This window comes from Cetorhinus maximus, chromosome 7 (assembly GCF_964194155.1).
Source record: "Cetorhinus maximus chromosome 7, sCetMax3.hap1.1, whole genome shotgun sequence".
NCBI lineage: Eukaryota > Metazoa > Chordata > Chondrichthyes > Lamniformes > Cetorhinidae > Cetorhinus > Cetorhinus maximus.
The window spans coordinates 46,199,442-46,222,298 of record NC_135885.1 but is presented as its reverse complement, the minus strand read 5'-3'; the positions used below and the strand labels follow the sequence as shown (position 1 = coordinate 46,222,298).

The 22,857-nt window shown below is 44.5% G+C and overlaps 1 protein-coding gene across 10 annotated transcripts in view; it reads left to right on the top strand.

Moving 5' to 3' along the window:
- sgcg (sarcoglycan, gamma) overlaps positions 1 to 22,857 on the top strand; it is an 827,414-nt gene that overhangs the window by 615,203 nt on the left and 189,354 nt on the right. The gene's annotated exons all lie outside the window — the stretch shown is intronic.

The following is a 22,857-nucleotide window of genomic DNA, read 5'->3' as shown; positions in this document are numbered from 1 at the left end:
TCGATAGTTGCGCTCAATGTCAGTGATCTGACTTCATACACATCGATCCATTTAGAATGCACATCTATGACCAATAAATACATGGTACCTAGGAATAGTCTTACATAATCAATATGTAATCTAACCCAGAGTCGACCAGGCCACTCCCATGAATGCAGTGGAGCTGAAACAGGCAACTTCAGTTGTTGCTGACACTGGAGACAGTGCCTGGCCACGCTTTCAATGTCACTGTCTATGCCTAGCTACCAAACATAGCTTCACGCAATTATTTTCATCTTCGATATGCCTGGATGCACACTGTGAAGTTCAGTAAAAAGTGGTTCTCTTCCTTGCGAAGGGACGACTCTTGATCCCCACAACAAAATTCCATCTTGACAGCCTATTTTATGGGCTTGGAAAAGTCTCATCTCTTCAGACACTGGTGAATTTCACCACCCTTGCAATACAAGTTCTCAGACTTTTGACAAAATTGGATCCCTGTTCGTCCAATTTCTAATTTGCTTCGCAAACACAGGCGAAGAATCCAAGAAATTCAGCACAAGCACAACTTCTTGTGGCATTGGAACATGTACAATGCTATCTGGTAACGGGAGACAACTGGGTATGTCTGCATTTGTAATATGCAAGCCAGGACAGTGCATAAAGATATACTCATACGTAGATAATATCAAAGCCCAACTTTGAATGCATGCTGATGCTATTGGCGGAGTGGCTTTATTCTCACTGAATAAATCCATTAATAGTTTATGGTCCAACACAATGATAAAGTGTCGCCCATTGTGGAATTTCTTCACTCCGAATATCACTGATAACCCTTCCTCTCTAACTCAGCCTTTCTACCTTCTCAGTGGTGGAGAGGGTTCTCAAGACATAGCCAATGGGTCTTTCTGATCTATTTTCCATTCTATGTGATAACACAGCTCCCACACCATAAGGAGAGGCATCACATGTTAATACCAATTCTTCCCATGGGTTGTAGTGTACCAATAAACATGATGAATGTAAAAGCTTCTTAGCTTTCACAAAGGTTCCTTTCTGTTTTGAATTCCACAACCAACAATGATTCTTTTTAATAACAAGTGCAATGGTGCTGACACTGTTGATACGTTTGGCAAGGATCGGCTACAATAGTTGATCAGACCCAGGAAAGATTTGAGTTTGGTTACACTAGATGGAGAGGACACATCTTTGATTGCCATAACTTTCTCTTCTAATGGATGCAACCCCATGGCATCCACCCTGTGACCCAGGTAAGAAACATCTGGCATTTGGCATGTACATTTCTCGTTCTTAAATCGTACACTGGCTTCCAAGAATCTTCTTTGCACCTCTTTCAGGTGGGCCAAGTGTTTGGTCTCAGCTGAACTGTGATCAGCACATCATCTAGGTATACTATTACTCAGGGAAGTCCTTGAAAACGACTCTCCATAGTTCTTTGGAAGATTGCACATGCAGGTGATGCTCCAAAGGGTAGGCGAGTATGTTGATACCGACCCTTGTGCATGTTAATAGTCACAGACATGCTATCCAGCTCTAATTGTTGGTAAGCATGGCTCATATCCAGTTTTGTAAAGGATTTGCCTCCAGCTAACTTTGCATATAAGTTGTCTATCCTTGGGATAGGATATTTATCTAGTCTGGCTGCCTTGTTCATGTAAATTTATAGTCCCCACATATGCGTATAGTTTGGTCAGGTTTCACCACTGGGACTATGGACATTGCCCATTCCGAAAATTGGATGATGCCTAGCTTTTCTAACCGGCACAGTTCTGCATCCACCGTCTCCTTTAAGGTATAAGGCACAGGTCTGGCCTTAAAGAAAAAGAATCCACATATATTTTTGCTTGCAAGCCTTTTAACTTCCCTAATTCGTCAAGAAATACACTGTCATATTTCCTTAGCAGTTCAGGAACTCCCCCTGTTCTCAAGTGAAATATTTCAGACAAGTTGAGCTTGATTTTTTGTAACCAGTCTCGGACCAGAAGACCAGGTCCTTCACCTGTCACTATGATCAATGGAAGCTGGGCTGTCTGTTGCCTACAAGACAATGTGGCAATGCCTTTTACCTGTATGGATCCTCCAGTGATGTCTTCAATTGAGCAGTTGTCCACTCCAGATTCAGTGGCAGTAATAGGTTCGGTTTTTACAGCTGTGACATTATACAGGGAATCGATGTCGGTATCGGCAGCTTCAGGTTCTGTTGTATTATTCAATTCAATCATTTTGGTCTGCTGCTTTATAGGCTGTTTCAGTTTCACCCTGCATTGCTTTGTTATGTGACCTTTCTTATGGCAGCAATGACATTCTGCCTCCTTGAATCTGCAGGTGTCCGGTCCGTGGTCACCCCCTCATCTATAACAGATTAACCTTGGAGTCGCTGCTGAAATGTTTCTACTCGGCCTTTTCATTTTCCTAACAGTGGACATTGCCTCTCACTTCGCTGCTGTTTCTTTGGCTTTCACGCCATGTCCGACAGTAGGTTTCTGCCCCACATGAAGAACAGCACCATGTTGTGTGTGTTGGGCTGCTTCCCAGATGTGCCTGCAAAAGCAAGGAGAGATAATTAGTGCATGGCAGGGGACTGCGGAACAGGGGAACTCACTCACAGCATGGCTGTCTGATGGATGTTGCACTGCTGGATCCTCACTTGGTTGAGCACCGCCAACCTCACCGTCAGCACAAGAATGGGCCAGGTCATCATGGGCCAGCTAGATAACTCTATTTTCAAAGTCTGTGAGGACCTTGATGTTGGGCATTCCTCCACTAACCTGTGACTTCTCCATTTTGTTGTGTGCCAGCTCGTCCTGCATGAAGACAGATGGAAAGAGTGTAAGCAGGGCGTCTGCCAGTCCAGATGATAAGGATGCCTGGCATGTGTGGGTGGTGAGTGGTGCCATGGATGGGATGAGGACATGATCAGCAGGACAGATGCAGGTGTGTTTGAGAGAGTGAATGGTGATGTCCCTTGAACTGGCAGTGAGTGAGCTCCCTGTGGATGTGTGACGGGTTTGTGAGTGTGTGAGTTGACAGTGATGAGAAGAGTGACTTCCCTGGCAGAAAGGAGGGGATCATTCATCCTCTTTTTCAGGGTGTTGGCACTGACCACCTCTGCAACCACCTCCCATGCTGGATTTGTCATCTTGCTGGCTGGCCTTTGCCCAGAGCGGGGGTAGGGGACTTCATGGCAGGTCTCCACTGTGTTCAATGAAGAGTGCAGGAGGGCATGCCAGGAGCAGCACCAGGCATACCTAAAAATGAGGTGTCAACCTGGTGAAGCTGTAAAACAGGACTACTTGCGTGCCAAACAGCATAAGCAGCAAGTGATAGACAGAGCTAACAACCAACGGATCAGATCTAAGCTTTGCAGCCCTGCCACATCCAGTCGTGAATGGTGGTGGACAATTAAACAACTCACTGGAGGAGGTGGCTCCACAAATATCCCTATCCTCAATGATAGAGGAGCCCAGCACAGCGGTAGAAAAGATAAGGCTGAAGCATTCGCAACAATCTTCAGTCAGAAGTGCCGAATGGATGATCCATCTCGGCCTCCTCCAGAGGTCCCCACCATCACAGATGCTAGTCTTCAGCCAATTCGATTCACTCCACATGATATCAAGAAACAGCCGAAGGCACTGGATACTGCAAAGGCTATGGGCCCTGACAACATTCTGGCAATAGTACTGAAGACTTGTGCTCCAGAACTTGCCGCACCCCGGCCAAGCCATTCCAGTACAGCTACAACACTGGCATCTACCCAGCTACGTGGAAAATTGCCCAGGTATGTCCTGTACACAAAAAGCAGGACAAATCCAACCCGGCTAATTACCGCCCCATCAGTCTACCTTCGATCATCAGTAAAGTGATGGAAGGGGTCATCAACAGTGCTATCAAGCGGCACTTGCGTAGCAATAACCTGCTCACTGACGCCCAGTTTGGGTTCTGCCAGGGCCACACAGCTCCTGACCTAGTTACAGCCTTGGTTCAAACATGGACAAAAGAGCTGAACTCCCAAGGTGAGGTGAGAGTGACTGCCCTTGACATTAAAGAAGCATTTGACCAAGTGTGGCATCAAGGAGCCCTAGTAAAACTGGAGTCAATGGGAATCAGGGGGGAAACTCTCCGCTGGTTGAAGTCATACTTAGCACAAAGGAAGATGGTTGTGGTTGTTGAAGGTCAGTCATCTCAGCTCCAGGACATCATTGCAGGAATTCCTCAGGGTAGTGTCCCCGGCCCAACCATCTTCAGCTGCTTCATCAATGGCTTTCCTTCCATCATAAAGTCAGAAGTGGGGACGTTCACTGATGATTGCACAAAGTTCAGCACCATTCGCGACTCCTCAGATACTGAAGCAGTCCGTGTCCAAATGCAGCAAGACCTGGACAATAGCTAGGCTTGGGCTGACATGTGGCAAGTAACATTCGCGCCACACAAGTGTCAGGCAATGACCATCTCCAACAAGAGAGAATCCAACTATCACCCCTTAATGTTCCATGGCATTAGCATCACTGAATCCCCCACTATCAACTTCCTGGGGGTTACCATTGACCAGAAACTGAACTGGGCTAGCCATATAAATACTGTGGCTACAAGAGCAGGTCAGAGGCTAGGAATCGTGTGATGAGTAACTCGCCTCCTGACTCCCCATAGCCTGTCCACCACCTACAAGGCACAAGTCAGGAATGTGATGGAACATTCCTCACTTGCCCGGATGAGTGCAGCTCCTACAACACTGAAGAAGGTGGGCACCATCCAGGACAAAGCAGCCTGCTTGATTGGCACCCCATCCACAAACATTCACACCCCCCTACCACCGATGCACAGTAGCAACAGTGTGTACCATCTACACGATGCACTGCAGGAATTCACCAAGGCTCCTTAGACAGCACCTTCCAAACCCGGGACCACTACCATCTAGAAGGACAAGGGTAGCAGATAGATGGGAACACCACCACCTGGAAGTTCCCCTCCAAGTCACTCACCATCCTGACTTGGAAATATATCGCCATTCCATCATTGTCGCTGGGTCAAAATCCTGGAACTCCCTTCCTAACAGCACTGTGGGTGTAACTACACCACATGGACTGCAGTGGTTCAAGAGGACAGCTCACCACCACCTTCTCAAGGGCAACTAAGGATGGACAATAAATGCTGGCCCAGCCAGTGAAGCCCACATCCCGTGAATGAATAAAAAAAATGTAGGAGCTGAGGGATGCGTCGCTAAATCTGGGGGCAGCATGTTTCCTCCCTTTGGCAGTCCTGACTTTCCAGCAGCTTTTGATATCTTAGAGAGAGATAGCTCTGTGCAGAGGTTCCCTTTAAATATGGCACCAGGATTACTGAAGGCCTGAGGTGACGACGGGGCGGGTGAATCAGAGGCTGCCCCACCAGCGACCCAGCATGTTTCCCATGATTGCATTATTAATGAGCTGGGACACGCCAAGAATGGGCTGGTATGGCATGAAAACCCACCATTGCAGCCAGCAAGTAAAATGGCTTTATTCACACCAGCTACCGCACTTAGTGCAATATTGAGAAATTTCCGCCCTGTGTTATAAAAGCAGAAAATCCTGGAAACGACTTTCTCTCTACAGTTGCTGCCTGACCTGCTGAGTATTTCCAGCAATTTCTGTTTTTATTTCAGCTTTCCAGCATCTGCTGCATTTTGCTATTGTAAACACTTGTGTTGCCGGACTTCAGTGGTGGGGTTTCTGACAGGCATCATTAGCCTAGTTTGAGCAAGTAACTGTGTTTGCCTAGTAACCACCCTTTAAGTTTACTTCCAGTTTTGAAGAAATCAGGAAGCTGGGACTGCCCAGGAATCCTGTGTTCACCTGCAAAGAAAGCTCTTTTTGTGGTTGGATGACTGCTGCACATTGATGGAGAATGTGCCTGGTTGGTCTGCAGGTGCCAGGATTGCCACACGCCTACAGTAGGTGAGGCCCTGCACCTCTGAGAAGCCAGCCAGTCCTGCAAAACAAAGTGCTGCTCATTATGACCGGCAAAGTCAACATAGCGACCTACCTAATGCATCTGTGTGTGGTCAACTGAGAGATCCTGGAGATGCCTGCAGCGGATCTGTAATGACTTGACAGAGTGGACAGGTTTCAACAAGGAACAGATAAACTCTATTACAGAGAGCTTTTCAGGTGCTACATGCTCGATCAGGAATCTCAGCAGGAAGCCCCCCCGCCCCCCGGATTGCCCGCACTTAGACTCATTGGTCAGAACCTCCCAGAACATCATGTGACCACTGATAGACAGCAGAAGGGGCTATACCCACAGTTACTATATTTCCTCCCCCTTTATTTTTTTTTACAATTTCTATTTACAGAGAAACATTTGAATATCCAACAACATATAAATATATACAACTTCAGGTGATTAAAGATCAAGTCTCTGAGGTGCTCTCCTTATATGGCCAGAGAGGCATAGCTCTATCACTTGAGGTTCCTCAACAGGATCAACAGGATCTGGAACTGCAGCATGAGACATATCATTAAAAAGTGGCAGTTCTGGGTTTGGCAACTCTATAGAGACATCAGGCACATCTGTTCTAGGCTGATCTGTCACCTCAGGAATTGACGGCTCGATGTTAATCACAGGCGGAATAGCTGGTTGTTGGAATGTCTCTCTGGCACAAATATGATCTTGACAAACAATTTTATCATCCACTTGTATTTGGAAAGATAATAGACCCATCTCTGAGGCGGTGGCATAGTGGCATTGTCATTGGACTGGTATTCCAGAGACCCAGGGTAATGCTCTGGGAACCTGGATTTAAATCCCACCATGACAGATGGTGAAATTTGAATTCAATTCAATCTGGAGTTAAAAGTCTGACGATGACCATTAAACCATTGTCAGTTGTTGTAAAAACCCATCTGGTTTGCTAATGTCCTTTAGGAAAGGAAATCTGCCATCCTTACCTGGTCTGACCTACATGTGTACTCCAGACCCACAGTTGACTCTTAAAATGCCCCCTGAACAAGGGCAATTAAGGATGGGAAATAAATTACACTCACATCTCATGAACAAATAAATTTTTTAAAAGACAATGGTTCCAGAACCCAGCAAGGTCCACTTCCAAAATTTTGCACGCACATCCGTGTCACCTACACTGAATGTGCGAGCTTTGCTGTGCATATTGTGATTTAATTTTTGATTAGTCTGATTCTGCTCTACCTTCCCCTCTAAATTTGGAAACACCAGGTTTAATTGTGTATGTAGGCAGCATTTCATCAATAATTCAGAACCCATAGTCGAATATGGCGTTATACAATAACTGAAAAGAAAACGAGAAAGTCGAGACTCCAGAGTACCTCCTGATAACCTTTTCATAGCAGACTGTTTGTACAGTTCTCTCAGCTAAGCCGTTCAATGAGGGATGGTAAGGGGCTGTTTTAATATGTCTGAATCCATTCAGATTCATGAATTTCTGAATCCCTGTGCTGGTAAAGGCTGTATAAGAAACAACGATTTCAGGTAGGCCATGTATGCTAAATCAGTGACGCAACTTCTCGATAGTTGCACTTGATATTGGTGATTTGACTTTGTATATATCCATCCATTTTGAATGTGCATCTACAATCAACAAAAACCTGGTACCTAAGAATGGTCCTACATGATCAATATGTAGTCTAACCCAGGGTTGACCAGGCCACTCCCACAGATGCAGGGGAGCTGCAACAGGCAACTTGCTGACAATGGAGACAGTGCTTGACCATGCTTTCAATGTCACTGTCAATGCCTGGCCACCAGACATAGCTTTACGCTGCATTTTCATCTTTGATATGCCTGGATGCATACTGTGAAGTTCAGTCAAGGGTGGTTCTCTACCTTGTGATGGGACAACAACTCATGATCCCCACAACAAAATTCCACGTTGACAACTTAACTCTGTTTCTGGCACTGAATGGTCTCAAATCTTCAGGTATAGGCAAATTTGACCATCCTTGCAAAAAGTCTCTGACTTTCGACAAAATTGGATCTCTGTTCATCCAATATTTGGTTTGCTTCGCACACACAGGCAAAGAATCAAAGAAATTTAGTAATAGCACAACCCCTTGTGGAGCAGAAGCATGTACAATGCTTTCTGATAATGGGAGATGACTGAGTGCATCCACACTTGCAATGTGTAAGCCAGGATGCTACATAAAAGTATACTCATATGCAGATAATATCAGAGCCCAATGTTGTATTCTTGTTGATACTACTGGCAAAATAGCCTTATCCTCATTGAATAAACCCATTAAAGGTTTATGGTCTGGCACAATGGTGAAATGTCGTCCAAGTAGGTCTTGGTGGAGCTTTATCACCCCGAGTACCATCGATAAACCATCCTTTTCTAGCTGGGAATAATCCTTCTCGGCTGTGGAGAGGGTTCTCGAGACATAACCAATGGGCCTTTCTGATCCATTTCCCATTCTATGTGATAACACAGCTCTTACACCATAAGGAGAGACATCACATGTTAATATCAATTCTTTCAATGGGTCATAGTGTACCAATAAACACAACAAATGCAACAGTTTCTTTACTTTCACAAAGGCTCCTCCTGTTTTGAATTCCACAACCAACAATGATTCTTTTTTAACAACAAGTGTAATGGTGCCACCACAGTTTATAAGTCAGGCAAGAAGCGGCTACAGTAGTTGATCATACCCAGGAAGGACTTGAGTTTGGTTGCATCAGATGGTGAGGGTGCATCTTTTATTGCCCGAACTTTCTCATCAGCCGGATGCAAACCCGGTCCACTCTGTGACCGAGGTAAGTAACTTCTGGTGCTTGAAATGTGCATTTTTCCTTCTTTAACCGTACGCCACCTTTCATGAACCTTCTTAGCACCTCCTCCAAGTTGGCCAAGGGTTCAGTCTCAGTTGACCCTGTGGAGAGAAGAACAGAGGCCAGGATTTTCTGGCCCCACCGCGGTGGATGCAGTGAGCCAGGCAAAAGTCCATTGACTTTGGTGGCACCCGTAAATCCCGCCAACGGGCAGATGGGAAGATCCCACCAAGAGTTAACGTTTCGAGTCCAGTATTACTTCTTTGGAACAGTTCCGAAGAAAGCTCATATTATACTCAAAATGTTAATTCTGTTTTTCTCACCACAGATGCTGCCAGAGCTGCTGAGATTTTCCAGCATTTTTTGTTTTTATGTTATATAAGTAACCGTTGGCAACCCGCCGCTTCCAATGGGGTTCTGCGCGCAGCCTGGTATGCTTCTGCGAAATGCAGAAGTCAGCAGGTAGGAGCCAGACCCCTGACCCATTGTCAATTTTGACCATTTCCTCCTCCCATCCCCACTCACACCCAAATATTGGATTCCTGCAAATTAAAATTCAGCCCATTTGTCTCCGTAAAGAACCAAATATCATATTCATAAGAAACGATCAGAATAATGCCCAATAACTGTAGAAAAAATGTAAAATGCACAAAATAAACAACTCTTCAGTCATTTAAACGGTATATGGCCAATTTTATACCCAGACCAGTAAAACTGGGCAGTAGTGGACGACAGCATGGAGCGGCTGGACCATGAACCCACCACTGAACATCAAGCCATTGTTTCCAGCACTGTCACTGACCTCATCTCCTCTGGAGATCTTCCCTCCACAGCTTCCAACCTCATAGTCTCCAAACCACGGACGGTCCGCTTCTACCTCCTACTAAAAATCCACAAACAGGACTGTCCCGGCAGGCTGATCGTGTCAGCCTGTTCCTGCCCCATGGAACTCATTTCTTGCTATCTTGAGTCCATTCTCTCTCCCCTTGTCCAGTCTCTTCCCACCTACATCCGCGATTCCTCTGATGCCCTACATCATATCAACAATTTCCAGTTGTCTGGCCCTAACCGCCTCCTCTTCACCATGGACGTCCAATCCCTCTACACTTCCATACCCCACCAGGATGGTCTGAGGGCTCTCCGCTTCTTCCTCGAACAGAGGCCCGAACAATCCCCATCCACCACTACTCTCCTCCGTCTGGCTGAACTTGTTCTCTCACTGAATAATTTCTCCTTAAATCTTCCTCCAAATAAAAGGTGTGGCTATGGGTACCCACATGGGCCCCAGTTATGCCTGTCCCTTTATGGCGTACGTGAAACATTCCGTGTTCCAGTCCTACTCAGGCCCCCTCCCACAACTCTTTCTCCGGTACATCGATGACTGCTTCGGTGCTGCTTCATGCTCTCGTCTGGACCTGGAAAAAGTTATAAATTTTGCTTCCAATTTCAACCCCTCCATCATTTTCACGTGGTCCTTCACTGACACTTCCCTTCCCTTCCTTGACCTCCCTGTCTCAATTTCTGGTGATAGACTGTCCACCAATATCCATTACAAGCCTACCGACTCCCAAAGCCACCTCGACTACAGCTCCTCACACCCCACTTCCTGTAAGGACTCCGTCCCATTCTATCAGTTCCTTCGCCTCCATCGCATCTGTTCTGATGATGCCACTTTCCAAAACAGTTCCTCTGACATGTCTTCCTTCTTCCTTAACCGAGGTTTTCCACCCACGGTGGTTGACAGGGCCCTCAACCGTGTCCAGCCCATCTCCTGCGCATTCGCCCTCACACCTTCCTCTCCCTCCCAGAACCATGATAGGGTCCCCCTTGTCCTCACTTATCACTCCACCAGCCTCCGCATTCAAAGGATCATCCTCCGCCATTTCCGCCAACTCCAGCATGATGCCACCACCACCAAATAGGATCATTCCCTCCGGGACACCCTGGTCCACTCCTCCATCACCCCCTATACCTCAACCCCCTCCCAAGGCACCTTCCCATGCAACTGCAGAAGGTGCAACATCTGTTCCTTTACTTCCCCCCTCCTCACTGGCCAAGGGCCCAAACACTCCTTTCAAGCGAAGCAGCATTTCACTCAATGTAATTTACTGCATTCGTTGCTTCTAATGCAGTTTCCTCTACATTGGAGAGACCAAATGCAGACTGGGTGACCGCTTTCGGAACACCTTCGGTCTGTCCGCAAGCATGACCCGGACCTCCCTGTCGCTTGCCAGTTCAAGACTCCACTCTGCTCTCATGCCCACATGTCCGTCCTTGGCCTGCTGCATTGTTCCAGTGAAGATCAACACAAACTGGAGGAACAGCACCTCATGTTCCGATTAGGCACTTTACAGCCTTCCGGACTGAATATTGAGTTCAACAATTTTAGATCATGAACTCTCTCCTCCATCCCAACCCTTTTTCCGATCCCCCTTTTTCCAATAATGTATAATTTTTTTACAAATATTTTTCTTTTCCCACCTATCTTTAAATTTATTTCGATCTATCATTTTATCTCCACCTTTTAGTCCATTTCGATCCCTTCCCCCCACCCCACCCCCACTAGGGCCATCTGCCACTTGCTCGTCCTGCTTTCTACCCTTAATGTTACCATTAGCACATTCTTTAGCTAATATCATCACCGTCAACACCCCTTTGTCCTTTTGTCTATGACATCTTTGGCAATCTCTTCTTTGCCTCCACCTATCACTGGCCCTCTCTCCAGCTCTACCTGTCCCACCCCCCTCAACCAGCTTATATTTCACCTCATTTCTCTATTTCCTTAGTTCTGATGAAGAGTCATACGGACTCGAAACATTAACTGTATTCCTCTCCGCAGATGCTGTCAGACCTGCTGAGTTTTTCCAGCTATTTTTGTTTTTGCTTCAGATTTCCAGCATCCGCAGTATTTTGCTTTTATTCTAATTTTAGAAGCTGCTTTCTGCCAGCTTGCCCAGGTTATTTAAAAATAAGTCACCAAATCAAATCCTGCCAAGCCGTAGCTTTACAAACTGGAAACCACAGAGAGTGATTATTAATTATTCAGTGAAAGATTATAATGATAAAACTGTGCAAGTACAGTGTGGATGAGAAGAACCTCATGTTGGCAGCTGAAGGGTTGACCAGAGGACAAGGCTGAGCTGAGACTGTGTCTGAGACAGACAAAATGCCTGGGGCCAAACTATTAGGTACACTCTTTTGTAAGCGGTGAGCCTCCTGTGAGGCATCCAGTGCAGGAATCCAGAGAGGAAATATTGGTCCCTATTACTCAGCTTGCAAGACAAGGTAGCTCATAGTAGGACATCTTATCTGTCTCTCTGTCAAAAATAATACATTTCTGCTCAATGTTGCTTCTGTTTTATTGGAGATATATTTTTAAAAGCTTTTGACATTACAATGCTGATATTCACTTCTGAAGGAGGGCTGTTTCATTAAAAATGTAATAGGAAGAGTGTAATGCTAAAGAAGCATGCCGCAAAAGTGTGCAAGGATTTAACGTTATCCTTGCAGGGAAACCCTGAAGCAAATTTCATGAAGTTGAGTTAATTAATAACGTCATAAAAACCATTAGCATCTTTTTTTCAGTAGTCTGAGAACACATCCATTAAAAAAATCATTTAGAAAAACAGCTCTTTAAGATGAAGAAGATGAAAGTATGCGTAATGCTGAGGGAGATAATCATTTGTGCAGTTTTAATCAATGTCCAGTTAGGTTGTAAAGCTAACCATAACAATTAGTGAGAGGACAAATGACCTATGACCCATAAAATGCTTTCTGTGATTCAGTGTGCGCAATGACCAAAACACAGCAAAAAAATATAAAATGACATATTATAAACTAACGATTTGTATTGATATAGTGGCTTTAAAGCACTTCACAGGAATGATATTAAACGAGATTTGACACATTTTGTCAAATTAGTTTTCTTTGCCACTAAAATCTCAAATGTTTAATTTATTGGTTGTACGCAGGATTTGTGACATTTAATGCGGATTAAGCAGATACAAACTGGCTTTTCAGGCAACAGTTCCTGCTCCTCCACTGCTGACATAGCCTGTCCCTTCTCACCAATACTGATCCTTTTTTAACATATGTTAGACTGCTAGCTGCAGGATTCCCTTGCAGCTACTGATTACATCACATTATGCTGCCATATTGATGTGCTTGAGTGTATGCCTGTGTCAGGATGAGTAAATAAACGAGTGAGATGATGGAATAACAATGGAAAGATGGGTACTGACTCTCAGCCTGGGGAAGAGCTCCAGTTTCACCTTCTCACCTCTTCAATGTTCTCCATTCTTACAGTTGTAGATGTAGCTTTCTTGAATGATGTCTGTGGCCTGACATTTATGGGGCCTCCCCTTTTCTGCTACTCACCTCTCTTGTTATGACTTATTTTGCCCTGCAAGCTGAGAAATAGGGACCAATTTCTCCTCTTTGGGTCCCCACTAGATGCTGCACAGGGGATTCAATGCTAAGGAAGGAGTATACCTAATAGTTCTGCCCAAAGAAATTTGTCTGACTCAGTCTCAGCTCAGACCTCAGTCCTCTGGTCAACCTTCTGCTGCCATCATGAGAATTCTCCTCATCCACTCTGTACTTTTACAGAGTTGTTATCATGATCTTTCAATGAATGATCACCAATCACCCCTTGTGGATTCCAGTTTGTAAGCCTATGGCTTGACAGGATGGACAGATCAAGTATACCAGTTACAGACAATCAATGTTATCAAGTGTAGGAGAAGAGCTGGTAGATTGGAGAGAATGCTGTTAGTAAGGCTTACAAACAATACAATCAGATAGGACATAGGAACCTTTAGGCAAAAAAAGAGCCAAGTCCATCTAGTTTACCTTCAGCCATCCTGTCAGTCACAGGATACAATATTGAAGTTGTTGACTAATCAAGCTCTACAATTAGCCTACAACAGACCCAGAAATGGCACTTTGGACACAACACACCTGCTCCTCCCAAGCATGTCATACTTACCACACGTCATGTCTCAAATTACTCAGTGTCCCAAAATTATTCATATTTTGTGTCCCAAAATGTTATTTTCTGACAAAAATCAATCCTATTTTCATTTAAATGAATCAATCCTGCTTCCACTGTTTCCATATGTTCTGTAGATTAACACTTGCTCTCTGAAATATTAGCCTCAAATATAATCCCCTCTGGCAGAAATCAATTAAATTAAAGGCGGGGGCTTACCCACTGTCATTCTGTTGCCTTCCCACCATGTCTTGATTAATACTGCGGATGTGAGAAATCTGAAACGAAAACAAAAAATGCTGGGAAAACTCAGCAGGTCTGACAGCATCTGTGGAGGGAGAGACAGAGATAACGTTTCGGGTCCATATGGCTCTTCTTCAGATCTAAAGGGAGGTAGAGATGTGGTGAAATATATACTGATTAAGGGGGGTGGAACCAGTGAAACTGGATAGAAGGCCAGCGATAGGTGGAGGCAAAGGAGAGATGGCAAAAGATGTCATAAACAAAAGGTCAAAGAGTTGTGAATGGTGGCGGTACTGGCTAAATGAGGTGCTAATGGTGACATTAAGAAAGCAAAATGTGATAATGGTTGGACCAGGGTAAGCGCTCTGGAAAGTGACAGATGGCCCTAGTGGGGTAAGGGGAAGGTAAGTAGTGGGAAGAAAGATCGAAAATAGGCTAAAAGCTGGGGATAAAACAATGAATGAAAATGGAAATAAATTCTAAAAATAAATAACAATGAAAATGAGTGGGGAAAAAATTAATAAAAATTTAAAATATTAAAATGAATATGGAAAAAAGGGGGATGAAAAAGTGGGGGTGGGGATGGAGGTTAGTGTTCATGGTCTGAAGTTGTTGAACTCAATGTTAAGTCTGGAAGGCTGTAAAGTGCCTAGTCGGAAGATGAGGTGCTGTTCCTCCAGTTTGCGTTGAGCTTCACAGGAACATTGCAGCAGGCCAAGTACAGCCATGTGGGTATGAGAGCAGGGTGGTGTGTTGAAATGGCAAGTGACAGGGAGGTATGGGTCATGCTTGAGGACAGACCGAAGGTGTTCCGCAAAGCGGTCATTCAGTCTGCGTTTGGTCTCTCCAATGTAGAGGAAACCGCATTGGGAGCAGCGAATGCAGTAGACCAAATTGAGGGAAGTGCAAATGAAGCACTGCTTCACTTGGAAGGAGTGTTTGGGCCCTTGGACGGTGAGGAGGGGGAAGGAAAAGGGGCAGGTGTTGCACCTTCTGCGATTGTATGGGAAGGTGCCGTGGGAGGGTGTTGAGGTGTTGGGGGTGATGGAGGAGTGGCTTCACTTTGAGTTCAACAGCTTCAGACCATGAACTCTCACCTCCACCCTCATCCCCCTTTTCCATCCTCCTTTTTTCCATATTCATTTTTATTTTAAAAATTTTTATGAATTTTTTTCCTCACTTATTTTCACTATTATTATTTTGTAAATTTATTTCCATTTTCATTCATTGTTTTATCCCCAGCTTTTAGCCTATTTTCGATCTTTCTTCCCACCCCTTACCCCACCCCCACTAGGGCCATCTGTCACTTTCCAGAGAGATTACCCTGGTCCAGCCATTATCACATTTTGCTTTCTTAATATCACCATTAGCATCTCCTTTAGCCAGTACAATCACCATTCACAACTCTTTGACCTTTTGTTTATGACATCTTTTGCCATCTGTCCTTTGCCTCCACCTATCGCTGGCCTTCTATCCAGCTTCACCGGTTCCACCCTCCTTAATCAGAATATATTTCACCACATCTCTACCTCCATTTAGATCTGAAGAAGAGTCATATGGACTCAAAACGTTATCTCTGTCTCTCTCTCCACAGATGCTGTCAGACCTGCTGAGTTTTTCCAGCATTTTTTGTTTTCATGTCTTGATAATGACTTGCTCAGGCGAGCAGGACACCTCAGAAAGGCAATGGGGTCCTCCTTTACATATGGAATCAGGTTAGAAGGTCATCGAAACCCTATTTGAGTCAGAGGTCTAAGTACGGGAATAATGACGGTGTCCCCTGTTGTAAAGGTTCATTTGGTGTAATACTAAGGTCTGGAGGCTTGTATGGTTGAACATAAACTGTTTATTGTTAGCCCATAACTATATACGTTTCCAAAGTACTTCCATGCATGGGTACTGCCTCCATGCAGGCTCCTTCCAGAATCAACCACACAGTCTGCTGTCACGTGACTCTACATCATACAGTGGGTGGTATTGTTCTCCAGTCCCACATTAACCCTTGCTCTGCTGAACACCCTTATACTACAATGGCATGCTGCTACCCATTAAAGGAATATACAAATCCCCTTTTATTTTTAAAAGAAAACTTTCCCCCTTCCAATGAAATTTAACTATTTACAATTTAATCACTATTTGCTATCCCTTATCCCCTTTAAAGTCTTGGACTTTATCAATTCAGATGGTCTTGAGGCTGGAAAATTCTTCAAGATCTCGTTCTGTCACATTTGGAGGAATGGTAGTCTCAGTTGCTTTGGGTTTACTTTGTCAGGTTGGCATTGAAATTGTAGTACTCTGTATTTTCGGTACCTGGTTATCTCCATTTGCTTCACTTTTTATGCTCATTTGAGTTGTGTTTCTCTTTATCGACAACCCGTTTGCTTTGTTCGAAAGCCATGGGCTTGTCCCATTCCTTCCAAAGAAAATGTGCACTCCATTCATTCCTAGAGTGGACTTGTGTTTTCTTTTTCTGTGGGGCCTGCCATGTTCTTCCTGGACATTGACATTTCAAAAATGGAAACTTCATTTCCACTTGTTGCACAGTGTCAACCAAATATTTGTTTACTGTCTTATTTTCCATCTTTTTGCAAGCTTTTGACCCTTTGCATTCAGCTCATCAACTACTCTGGTGAGTTCAGTTGTCTTTGTTTCAGAGTTATCTGTGAAATCCTTAAACACACTTAACAACTTCACCTGGGCATTCAGTTCCTTTCCGAATCTTTCTTCCATGGCCACTGACTGCTTCTTCAATTCTTCCAATTCACTCGGTAGATCATCAATCTGTTTCCTCAAGTTTTCCTTTTCTGCATTTAAAGTCTGGATTTGCTCTTCCATACTGTGCATCTCATCTTTCATGTTCTTCAGATTGGATCAAAGTTCAAGAACTTCATTGGCCTTGGTTGTTAATTCCACATTCAAATAACTATTCTGATTCATCAGCAATTCCTTCTCCTGTCCCAGGCATTTTTCATGATACTTAATAGAGACCTCAGATGCTTGAAGTTCATCAAGTTTTATTTGAAGACCTATCTTTGTTGAGCTTGCTTCCACAAGTTTATCATTTAGGCATTTCAAGTCCTGTTTCAAGTGTTCAACTTTCTGCGAGTCACATTCCAGTATCCTCATCAGTTCTCGTTTGCCACTAGCAAACTCCTCTTTCATACATGAAAGTTGGTTCTCTGCATTGATCAGTTTTTCCTTAACAGAGCCTAATTCATGTGTGCTACCAATCAAGCTCACATTCTTGAATTTTACTTCTGCTAGTTTGTTTCGGAGACTCTTCATGCTCCTTTGTGAGATCTACTACTTTCTCTTGCAACTGTTGTCAACTTTTTCTTGACAGTCTAGGTCCCTGATTTTCATTTCATGTTTATATCTTTGGAAATATAGGGCAGAATTTTGCCGTCAGCGAGCAGGGGGTGGGACCCGCTCGCCGACGTGTAAAATGATGTGGGATGACGTCGGGCGGAACCCCCGACATCATCCCGCCCCATTTAAATTTTTAGGAAGGCGGGAGCACAGCAAAATCAGCTGTGCCCCCGCCGACCTGTCAATGGCCAATTGAGGCCACTGGAAGGATCATTTAAACAATTAAAGGACCTGCCTGTCCAACCATAAGGTTGGTGGGCAGGCCAGGAGCCCCAGCGGCAACTAGAAAAAACATGAAACCTCATCCACGGTGGGATGAGGTTTCATGCAGGGTTGTAAAAAGTTTAATAAAGTTTTACTGTAATTTATGAACATGTCCCATCTCAAGTGATATTGTCACATGAGGGGGATATGTTAGGGAATTTTTTTTTTCTAATTTTAATCTTTTTAAAAGTGTAAGCGATCTCCCTGAGGCAGCACTTAGCCTCAGGGAGATGTGCACTCTTTCATGCGCATGCGCAAAAGAGCACAGTCTCACTTTTGGGGAATCCCCCCCGCCCGCACAGGAAACGCATAGCGCTTCCCGCCAGACGTCACGCTGGGCAGGTCCTAATTGGCCCGCCCACGTAAAATGGTGGCACAGCCCGCTTCTCCGGCGGGGATTGGCTCCCCGCCCGCCGGAGATTGGGTCGGGCCTGCCCACCTGACAGGCAGAAAATTCTGCCCATAATATTTTTCCAAGTTTTCTTCCAAACATCCAACCTTTTTCTTCAGCTGTGCAGTCTCTGTCTTGTAGCTCTTGGCTTCCTCCTGGAATGTAAACCATTGCTGAGTCTCCTCCACCAGCTAGTTCTTCAGTTCGTTCAGAGTGACATCAAATTCATTTTCTTTCTCTTCATAACCTTCTAGAGGAACAAACTTTTACTTAGGGGATCCTTGTAGTGTGTGAAGGTCCTGCAACAGGGCTTTCTTTTCTTTGAGAAGCTCAATTGCTTCATTTTGAGTCTCCTTGTAATTCAAGAGACTCCTCGAGTTTCTTCTGCTGTTCTTCCATTCTGCTATTCAAGATAGTTTTCATTTCTTCATGCTGCCAAGGTGCTCCTTTTGCATTTGATCTTGAAGGAAAACCATATATTCTTTCAACTGTTTATTTTCTTGTTGACCTCTTTCCAATTCACACTGTGCTTCAGTGCATTGCATTGTCACTACTGATTGTTCTAAAGCTGCCTTTGCTGAAGTAATATTCAACATCTTTTTTAGCTCCTCATGTTTTCCATGGCTACATATTGAATCTTCAAAGAGTCTTTCAGGGTCATCACAACTTATTTGTGTGCCTTTTCTGCCTGCTGTTGTGCCCGGCTGTACAGCTGGTTAAGTTTTCCCAACTGCCACTTTGATTTGGCAATGGTGGAATTGAAGGTCATTATTTCCTCCTGGTACCTTTGTCTGAAATTTGTTTGTTCAGATCTTGAACAGCATAGTTCATTGAAGACTACAGTCCATCATACGTTTCCAAAGATATATACCTAGCTTGAATCTTGTGTTTCAAGCCTTCCAGTTCAGCTTTGATATGAACATTTGCTGATTTTATTTCGGCTTTTTCTTTCTCCGACTGCCACAGGTCTGTTTCCTTGTTGTTCGCTAATGGCTTCTGGTACAGTTCTGGAAACACGCCAGTGTCTTTGAAAAGAAAATCATTTGGGACTTCTGTTTAGAGCTGCCCAAAAAGATAGATCCTTAGGACTTCAAGAAAGTTCTGTGCCTCTCTGGCACCCTTGTGTAGTTTGTTCATGTGCTGTCTTTTTTCTTTTCGTCACTTTGCTGGGGCCTCTCTTTGTCTCTTTTTAAGCTCTGCATGGTCCTCAATTTGAAGATTGAAACATTCATCAAAGGCATTTAATATTTAATTGAAGCTGGTTGAGAACTTATCAATGCACTTCATTAGGATTACTTTGTCAGCAAGTTCATCAAATGAGTGTAAAAATATATTAATCTGGACTTCTTCAGATTTTGTACTTAGACCTGATGCACTCTGATAATTTAGAAATGTCCTTCTCCAGGACACCCAATTGTTTGTTAGGTTTAGCCCTGGGATGAGGCCAAACTGACCTGATAAGTTGCATTTTTACTCCATGGCCATTTAATATTTTTCTGTAGTTACAGCTTTAAATGTTTTTGTGCTTTTAAGAATGTCTATGCAGTAACTGTTTTTTTTTCCTCTCTCTTCTTCCTGTGCTTGTCAGTTTTGGGAGGTTCCAGTTGCTTCAACAGGACTGTTTTTTGCTCAACGCACAAAAAAAATCTCTAAACCTAATCATGCTTGCCAACAATTCACTTCTCTGAGCCATGAAGATCAATTTCAAGTCAATTTTTTTGTTTACCCTGCCTACCGTTTTGTAAAAACTTTTTAATTCAGACCAGCTCGGCCACCACATATGACGCTGGCTGGGGCTTTTGCTGCAGCTTTCTTGCAGCTGCACTCTGGATGTGCTAATCTTGATAGCTGCCTATTTTAAAAGGTAAGTTCAGCTTTTACACTGTATTTTGCTCACCCTTCTTGTGATTTGGCCAGGTTCCTTGACTCTGCCTTTGATCAGGTCTGGCAATGGACCTCCACGTGCCCTGGTGGAGTCCTTCAGCCTCCATGCCTGTGATGGAGCTTTTTATTTAGGCAATCTCCAACTGTGTCTTCAATTTCTTTTTAGGTGATCTCCAACCATGTCTTTAGGTGCACTTCTCTCAGGTCAGGCTTCACTTTCTTTAGTTTTTCATGTTTTGAGAATCCTCCATTTTGCTGAATTCTCCAGCTTCTCTGGGATTTCAGGGTTCATCCTGCACAGCCACCATGTTGTAAAGGTTCATTTGGTGTCTCATTAAGAGGCTTGGAGGCTTATATAGTTGAACGTAAATCATTTATCGTTAACCCATAACTATATACATATCCAAGGTACTGCCATGCATGGGTGCTGTCCCATGCAGGCTCCTTCCATACTCTATCACACAGTCTACTGTCAAATGATTCTTTACATCGCACCATGGGCAGAACTGTTCTCCAGTCCCACATTAACCCTTAATCTGCCAAGCACCCTTATTATACTACAGTGGCATGCTGCTATCCCTTAAAGGCTTAAACAACACCCCGTCAGGCCAATTCTGTCAGGAGGGAGTTTGTGGGCCAAATGGCTCAGGCAGGTAAGGCTCTTTTTCTTAAATTTAGGGTGTGGGTTGGGGGGTTGTTAAAGCCCAGGTCAGGGGTCCAACATCATCCCATCTACTTCCGGATTTAATCCAGGTGAGTTTTCAGGCAAATGGGTAACCTTCATGGAGCTGTCAGGTAAGAATTAAAATATTCAAGGAGACAATTAACTGAGGATTTAACCCAGCATTTCGACTTTACCAGTCAGCACACAGATTTCCAGAGCTGTGTGGAATTCACCAGGGTCAGCTAGAGTGCAAGAGCTCAGCGGGGAGTGCTTCTTCATTGGCAGGCTGGGAAGCTTTCAAACAATGAACTGAATAGCTGAAGCCATGTTTCGTTGCAGCACTGCTTCTGAGAGTGTGCTTCCACTGTTTGACAAGTGATTTTCAACTTCCTGGAAGTCAGTTTATCTGTCTTGGACTTCACTCACCTTGAGCTGCACTTCCCTGTTGTCAACCTTGAGCGCAGTATGGGAGCAGCTCATGAAGTTCTACCTTGGACCTCTGATGAGGAACAGGGGGAGCAGCACGACCACCACCAACAGCAGCAACAGTAACAACACGAGCAGCAGCACCAGCTGCCATCTCCTCAGCCACATACTGTTCCACAGGGCAGAGGGATGGACACAGAGATCCAGCTCCAAAGAGGAGAGATCCCCCAACACAGGGTCCACAGGCAGGGGATCAGCTCCCTCGACATGTGAACGCTAGTGCCTGAAGAGGCTCAAGTTTCGATGGCAGATCATGGCTGACATAAGACCTCCTTCCCAGTGGACCAGATGGGCACCCATTGCTAGGGGTTTTCAATGGGCCTGTCACTGGCGGGCCCTGCTAAAGGATTAATATCTTTAGTTAGGAACAAAGCAACAATCTATATCCAGCTGACTACATTGTTTGTCCTTGAATATTATCCATGGCAAGTAAGGATGAGCTATGAAAATCAACTTTGACTTAAAACAGACAACTGACTGAACTGAAATACATTGAGAAAGCCAATTACTGTTGTCCTGATTAGAAGAGTTCAACTAAGAGATATGCTGTTGCATGAAAGCCTTTAGAAAGGGATTCTAAAGGGAAGTGGAAGCAGAAGGAACAGTGGATGGAATACAAGTGAGGCCTATTAAAAATTAAATTCATCCAAACATGGCAGTTCACTCTGATCTGCCTGCAGCTAAACTTCAACTTGTTCAATTTTCAGTTTTGTTCCTCAGGGATCCAGGGCCAGGACAGCTCAGCATCCTGCTTTGAGTCAGGCCATCCTAATGTCACAGATATAAATCATTAATGGGGAGGGAGAAGAAAGCACAAAGCTTTTTTCTCTCCCCTTTTATTTCTCTTGGCACAACCTGTAAGCTGGCCATCTTTCCCTCAGGCCGTTCTACTAATCCTATTATGAATATAACAGCCTGAGGGGGTCTCCCAATAATTTTTCTTGGATGGCTGAGATCATGAACTTACAATAAGAGAATTCAGAAACTCCATTCCAAAGCCCACCATCCATAGGCCAGGACATTGAGATCGGCGAGCAGAGGGGTGGGGCTCACTCGCCGACGCGTAACATGACGTTGATGATGTCACCCAACGTCACCCCATGTCATTCTAATTTTCAGGTCGGTGGGGGCGCAGCCGAGTCAGTTGTGCACCTGTCGACCTGTCAACGGCCTACTGGGGCCATTTTAAAACTAATTGAAGTAATTAATGGACCTGCCATCCAACCTTAAGTTGCATTAACTTAACAGGCCAGGAGCCCTGGCGGGCTTCAGAAAAAACATGAAACGGTTTCATGAGGGTTTTTTAAAATGTAATAAAAGTTTGAATAAAAGTGATGGACCTGTCCCAACTCATGTGACATGAGGGGACATGTCAGAGAAATTTTATTTTTGTCCATTGACCATTTTTGAATTTGACGTCGATCTTCCTGAGGCAGCACTTAGCCTCAAGGAGATGAGTGTGCTCTTTCACGCGAGAAAGAGTGTACTCTTGGCTTAGGGAATCCCCCCGCCCGCACAGGGAGCGCATAGCGCTTCCTGGCGGACGTCACACTGGGAGGGCCTTAATTGGCCCGCCCACGTAAAATCGGAGGCGCACATACACGTGCCCGCTCCTGCACTTCCCCCCCGCAACGGGGGGAAAATTCTTCCCCTAGCGCACCATATGGACTCTGAACACCTCATACCAGCAGGCAGGCACCATTGACTACTACAAAATAAAGCAACATGGCAGTCCAGCCAGAGGTGATTTTTAACAAACAACTTGAACAGTTTGCAAAGATTAAA